General features: G+C 28.5%; 1 protein-coding gene across 9 annotated transcripts in view; it reads right to left on the bottom strand.

Moving 5' to 3' along the window:
* The window catches only part of LOC114316749 (uncharacterized), a 60,234-nt gene extending 55,065 nt beyond the window's left edge, over positions 1–5,169 (bottom strand). For 2 of the 9 annotated variants that reach the window (XR_014357791.1, XR_014357788.1), the window contains exon 1: positions 3,623–5,121. The gene's annotated coding sequence lies outside the window, so the exon portion shown is untranslated. Of the gene's footprint in view, positions 1–1,220; positions 1,411–3,622 lie in introns of those variants that run through there. The other 7 variants (XR_014357785.1, XR_014357787.1, XR_014357789.1 and 4 more) reach the window with 7 other exon arrangements.
* Positions 5,170–7,798: the final 2,629 nt, after the last annotated feature.

Genomic DNA, 7,798 nt, shown 5'->3' on the forward strand with positions numbered 1-7,798 from the left:
CTTAATCTATTTTCATATCCAATTTTGTTAAATATTTTTTCTTCACTTCTTATATGCATTATTGTAGATTGTAAAGTATTTTGATATAGAATTCTTATTCTTCATCTTCTTTTTTGAGGAAATACAAAACTTTTACAATCAAGTTTCTATTGTATAATATTATATGTACATTTTATATGGAGTATTATATTTTTCACAATATCTTCACTTCTTTTTAATAGAATATAGGCTCATTTTGTATATACTTCTTAAAAAAATGTTTATTTAAATTAAATTATTACTTAATTTGTCTTTTTTCGGTAGGATCTTACTATTCTCGATTCGATTCTATGATCAGATCCTGTAAACACCTTCAACAATCCAACATAGAATTCCGATTTTAACAACCTTGCTTGTACAAACAAAGTGCATTAAAAAAATTAAAAAAAAAGTATACAATTTACTAGATTGGAAAGAAAACAAAACAGAATCTAACAATATCCGAATCTAACAAAACAGAATCTAACAATGCCATGGTGCTTAAATTTGAATTTGGAGTGATTGTTGTGCTTTATGCACAGTGTCACTGTTGTAGGATCAATGTGGTTTATTATGGGCCCTATTTCAATATTTGAATTGTTTACTTTTTTTAGAGTATATGAAATAAAATATATTTGTAAAAAATCAAATTGATCAGATATTGATAACTTTTTCCTCTAATTACATTTGTATTTTAAAAAATAAATGGTTAATGTGATTTTGTGTATAAAACTGAATACAAATGTAATTAGATGAAATGACTACTAATATCCGATTAATTTAATTTTTTTCAAGTATATTCTACTCAATATACTCTAAAAATTGAATAATTCATGTTATCAAAATAAGGCCCGAAGTAAGTCCAATTAGCCGTACAACAATGACTATTGGGCTTTATGCACAGTAGCTACCCATCTTCCTTAAAATTTGGCAACATTTGTACTTCTGCTAACATTTAACAGAATTAATCCATTGGCGAGCTCTTAAGCTGTGCTAAGAGTTTAAGAGTTCGACTCTTTCCATCTGCACGAGGGTCATATTACCCTTGTAATCATTTGGGGTATCTCTCTCTTTCTTCGACAATTTATTTGTAGTTCTCTATGCTATAATTGTTGATTACTATGTCAATGTATTGAGATACATTGTAATTTTTTTTAAAGGATAATTACACTGATGGTCCTCAAAGCATACATTACGTTACATTTTAAATCTCAATATTTTAATTGTTCTATTTCAAGTCGCAAAGTATACCATCTGTTACACCGTATTCAAAATGAGTAAAAAAAGAAATATTTATAAAATTTTACATGAAATTACAACAAAATTAAAATGATCAATAATGAGGAGCCTAATAGGTTTGACTTGCTGCCTCCAGTCCCCATCGATGCTCGACTTTAGAAAGAAAAAAAAAAATATATTAATTTGATGTGTCTAAATAAAATAATAACATTAGGTTGTTTTACAATACACTTTGTTTTTTTGTTTTTTTGGAGTATATATCATATGTAAGTTATGTCATCTATATCATAAATATTATAATTAAATCACTTTTACACTCAAAATTAAAAATAATATAATGGATCACGATCAAATATCACTTATGACATAACTATGCCTTTTTCGGTCATAAATAAAATAATAATTACAATAAGTTATAACACTATAACAATTTAAGGTTTTAAAAACAAAAATTTCGAGATAAAATCACTTTTTAGATACGTAATTTTTTTTGGCAAAAATAGCATTATTGCATTTTTAAACACAAAATTGGACATTTAGTGATAAATTATAATCTTTTTGGGGACCAAAATTGTATCTAAAAAAATAAATCTTTTTGTGTCCAAATTATTGCACCTATAAATGCATCTATCAGCGACAATATTAAAATTTTATTGCTAAAATTTTTTTTTTTAAACTTTTTGAATTGGCCTTTTAGCGACTATTCTCGTGAAAACACAATTGGTTCCTAATTTTTTTTTTTTTTGGCAACAAAATTTTTATATTTTGGGACAAAAATTTGGTTTTTAAAACTCCAATTTGTTGCAGTATAACCAACTTCACAACATAACTAAGGGTCATAATCAAATATAGCATAACTAAAATAAAAGAGATATTGATCGATAAAATAAGTCTCATTTTTTGAATTTGTGATCCATATAATCCCATATTTTTTCTTATAATCCAGTTAGTCATTTTGGATGTGTAATAACTCATTTGTCCGCTACAATGGAGTGTCACATTTGGAAAAAGTACACTAATGAGTTTTGAATTTTTTTTGGAGTATTACACCATACCTGCTACGTTGTTACATTTGAAAAAAATACACTATGGAATTTTTAATTTTTTTGGAGTATCACACTCGTTTTTTTAGATTGTTGCATTATATCTGTCACATTGGAATGCCACATGTTATATTTGGAAAAAGTACACTAAAGAGTTTTTAGTTTTTTTGAAATATCACACCATACCCGCCACATCGTCATATTTGAAAAAAAATACACTACGGAGTTTTCAATTGTCACATCAAACCTGCCACATCGTCACATTTAGGAAAAGTACACTAAAGAGTTTTTAATTTTTTTTGAAGTGTCACATCATATCCATTACATCGTCACATTTGAAAAAAAAGTACACTAAGAAGTTTTTAGTTATCACATCATATCCGCCAACATCGTCACATTTAGGAAAAGTACACTAATAAATTTTTAATTTTTTTGAGAACGTCACATCATACTCACCACGTTAGAGTGTCAAATGTTACATTTGGTAAAAATACACTAAAGAGTTCTAGTGTTTTTAGAGTGTCACATGTCACATTTAGAAAAAGTACACTAAGGAGTTTTTAATTTTTTTGGAATATCACATCATACCTGCCATTTTGGAGTGTCACATTATACATGTCACAGTAATAAAAGGATATAATTGTCTATCAAAACACTACCAAAATAAAAAATAGAACTACATGAAACGAAACTCTCCACTAATAGGACTCAACATATCAATAGAAAAAACTTAAGACTAATTAGAGTACTTGTTTGTGAGAGCATCTCCAATGGAGACGCCAAAAGAGATGCCAAAGCTATAATTTGACAAGTGTGAAAAAAAAAAGGATCCCCAATAGTCTACTATTCCTCTCGTCAAATATAACAAATGTCATTTTTGTTGTCAAATTTGACAGCAAATTTGACATTTGCGAAACATGCCACATCATCAAAGATTAATAGATTTTTGACTCCAAATCAGTTGATCCTCTCCCTGAAAAACCTCCCAAAATGTTTGAAGTTTTTTTTTTATCTACAAAGTTCACCATTTTTAAAAAGAAAAACAGATTTCGTTTATTTATTTATGTTCCTTCAATTTATTTATTTCTTTTTTTGAAAATAAATTTCACCAATTTCTGCATTTTCTAAACACAAATGCATCGGCAATTTCAGAATGATCATTCAAGAACTAGTTTCATAAATTTCACAAATTTTAGTTAAGAACAAATTACAAATTTCATAATGAATTTAGAACAAATCAACTCAAATTTCAGTCAAGAACAAATCAACCCATATTTCACAAATTTATGTAAATTTCTGAAACGAATTTAGAAGATAAATACCTCGAAACCAACATCATCTCGACCGCATTCAGAAAACCACGTTGGGCCTTCGAAATTTCATAATCACGTTGGGCCTTCGAAAACCACCCAAAATCGGAATAATGACTATGGGAGCACCGAGATAGATGGTATTGCAGGCCACAAAGGAGATGGTGAGGTCAATCAACACCATGAATCAGAGCAATCACTTTACCAGGAAAACATGGAGGAAATCCGAAACAGTTGGGTTCGGTTCAGAATGACATGCTAAGAAGAGAGGGATGATGGAGAGAGAGAGAGAGAGAGAGAGAGAGAGAGAGCTGGGTTTGATGAAAATGAAGATGAGAAAGAGAAAAAAGAGAAGCTGCCTTCAGAAAGCTGCTGAAAATCCCAAAAAATAGATCTCAGCCATTGGATTGTGAAAACATTATCTGTTTCTATAGTGTCTTGGAATAATGGATGATAGGTTATTGATAAATGAATGGCAGGTAACGAATGAATGAGGCGTTTGGAATGATCTGGAATGGAAATTAAATTTTTGTTTTTTTTTTTATTATAGTGGTATGTGAATTGTGAGATGAGTTATATTTATATTGTTTTTTTTTTTTTTTTGATTTTTTATATTTTTCTAGTGGGTTAGGATGTAAATATATATATTTTTTAATTTTTGTTTTTTAAATGTTATAAAAGACAAAAAATAAATAATAAAAGAATTATTAAAAAATCTATAGCCAAGCAACACTTACAAAATTAGAGGAAAAGTTAGTTGAAATTTGTCAAAATAATATGTGACCATTAGAACAACATTGCTATTATTTGACAATTTACTATCATTTATTGCCAAATTATAACAATAGCAATGCTATTATAGTATTTGCCATTGAAAATACTTTGAAATGAGATTTATTGATAAATATCTAAATATTCCAAAATAAAACAACAAGTGATTATAATTAAATTGTAATTAAAATTACAATTCATTATAATCAAGTTATAACTAATACTAACATAAAAAATAACTAAAAACTATAAAAGTCATAAGTAGGCATGCATTATAGAATTTTCCCAACTAATACCCACTTACACTTTCTAGGAAATTACCCGGCATGGATGAACCCCAATCCAAGCACTGTAACTTGTGATTCCATGTAATTTAAAGGGTATTGGAGGCCACAAAGGAGATGGTGAGGTCAATCAATACCATGAATCAGAGCAATCACTTTACCAGGAAAACATGGAGAAAAACCAAAACAGTTAGGTTCGGTTCAGAATGACGTGGCGAAGAAGAGAGCGATGATGGAGAGACAGAGAACTGGGTTTGACGAAAATGAAGATGAGATTGAGAAAAAAGAGAAGTTGAGTTGAGAAAGCAGCTGAAAATTCCAAAGGATAGATCTCAGCCATTTGGATTGTGAAAACATCAACTGTTTTTATAGTGTCTTGGAATAGTGGATGAGCACAACGGCTTTTTTTTTCCTTAAAAAAACATTTTGGGTTGTAATTTAGAGTAATGGTTGGTTATTGATAATGAATGGTAGGTAAATAATGAATGAGTTCTGGAATGGAAATTAAATTTTTATTTTTTATTTTATTTTATAGTGGTATTTGAATGGTGGGATGAATTATATTTATATTTTTTTTTCAATTTTTTAATTTTTTTTAAATTTTTTATATTTATCTAGTGGATTAGAATATAAATATATAATTTAAAAAAAAAAAAATTAAAATGTCATAAAAGGCAAAAAATAAATAATAAAAAAATTTCTAAAAAACCTATAGTCAAATAACACTTACAAAATTGGAGGTTGAGATTTGCCAAAATACTATGCGACCATTGGAACAACATTGCTATAATTTGACTATTTACTAGTATTCATTGTCAAATTATAGCAATGACAATGCTATTATAGCAATTGCCATTGGAGATGCTCTGAAATAAGATTTATTGATAAATATTCCAAAATAAAACAACAAGTGATTACAATCAAATTATAATTAACATAAAAACTAAAAACTATAATAGTATAGTCAAGTCATAACTAAAAACTATAAAAATCATAACTAGGCATGTATTATAGAATTTTCCCAACTAATACCCACTTACACTTGTGATTCTATATAATTTCTAGGAGATTACCCGGCATCGATGAACCCCAATCCAAGCATTGTAACTGCAGACGGAGCACGAATTGTGTTTGAAACTCCCAATGAAAAAATGGGTTCCTGTTTGTCCCTTGATTTCTCACCCAATTCTCTCTTTTGAGATACTACTGTACTCCTAAACTTTGTCCCATTTTTCTTCACAACCATGTGTGTAAAGATTGATCAGTACTTAAATGTTACATATTTAATCTGTTAATATATATTTTATTAGTCCATTTATTTGTATTATTATATAGTTTTGTGTGCTTTTATATATTTATGCATATTTTAAATGTTCGTACATAAATTGTTATAAATAATATATTTTAATATTATATTATAAAATAAAATAAAATAAAAAAAAAAATAATAATAATAATGTTTTGGTAATTCACCCTACCGTTATTATCATATATCAAACATCATCATTATATACATAATGATAAAAGAAAAGAAAAAGTTATCAACATATCCATCCAACATCATTATTATATACATAACGATAAAAAGAAAAGAAAAATGAGAAAGAAAGTTGGTCGGCCAACTTTCATGTAATTATTGTTTATTTTATTATTTGCTTTTGTTTTGCAGTTTTACAAATTGAGGAGCTCGGGTGAGGCATGGACACACGGAGGGGTAGAGGGCAGCAAGAGAGTTGGAAAGAAAATTAGTGAGATAGTGTAGAGTGTTTCTTTTGTAGAGTGATAGTTCCACAATTATGTGGAACTAATTTCCTAATCTTAAGGTTAAGATGAAACTCTAATCAAGTGATTGTGATAGTTTGTATTTAGTTTTGTACAATTTTAATTGATTTGGATACTGTTGTATAACTTAGATTTTTATGCAAATATTATTTCATCAAATTATGTGTTCACTGGTCATGAATACATGTTATACACATGATTTTCATGCTTGTATAATAAAATTGTTAGATGAGTCATACCTAGTAAGACGGGTCGTACATCAACCTTAGTTTAGCGGTGACCATCCGTGCTAAGTAAAGATGATTCATGACTTTCTGATTTTAAAACACAAATCTTTTTAAGTGACATGTCCCGACCAAGACACATCTAATACCCATTTCAATGATTTTCTACAATCTAAATACGAACAACCTCCAATTATAAGATTAGTAGTGGATTCTAAGCCCTACGATTTTCCTTTTATTATTTTCCATCCTCCAGCCAGAAATCTTTAAATTAAAGTCAACTTTCATAATCTCTGTGGACATCCGTTCTCAACCGCTATATTTTGTAGCAATGGTTATTACTTAGTTTTAATTAATATATTTTGGTGTGCAAACGACCTACCAAATTTTGGTGCCATTGCCAAAGATTACTAGTAAATTGTTTAATTTAAAAATTTCAATTAGTTTTTCTTATTTCTAACTTTTCTTTTTGTATAGTTTTTAATTGTTTATGTAGGTGAATTTAAAAATAAATACATAAATAAAAATTTGAGTTTGGTTTCTTTTGCAAATATATATATATATATATATATATATAAATGAACAAAAATAAGAACAAAATTTTGATACCTTGACACAGAAAGGAGATACCCATACTAAACATATAATTTGTGGACTATTTACCTTTGTTGGACACTTGAGGATTAATTACCTCTACTGGACATAAAACTTGGAGGACAAATAAAGACCACTGACTACTAACATTTATTTTATTTAATTTTTTTTCCTGTACATTTATTTTCTTTTTCAAGGAGGTCTTATACCCCCTTTTATTTCATCGCACTTTAATTTATTGTATTTTATTTTTAGACTATCGCCTACTTGGCTAGCTTATGTGTATTTTTGTACATTAAATTTTTTTTTTTTTTAAAAAAAGAGTAAGTGTGTTGTATGTATGGTCGCCGTTATTGTCATCCAAAATTAGTGTACGACCCTAATCTAGAGCGAACCCTTAGAAATCTTCAGAAATCTAAATCGACTTTAGTAATGGCTGAAGCATTAGAAGATCAACCTAGACAACTGAAGGTGCACTTCACACCTACTGTCGATGTGTCAACATCTTGCATTCAATTGCCTACTATCAGCGC

The sequence above is a fragment of the Camellia sinensis genome, unplaced genomic scaffold (genome assembly GCF_055761805.1).
Source record: "Camellia sinensis isolate YWXY unplaced genomic scaffold, ASM5576180v1 Unanchor10, whole genome shotgun sequence".
Lineage (NCBI taxonomy): Eukaryota > Viridiplantae > Streptophyta > Magnoliopsida > Ericales > Theaceae > Camellia > Camellia sinensis.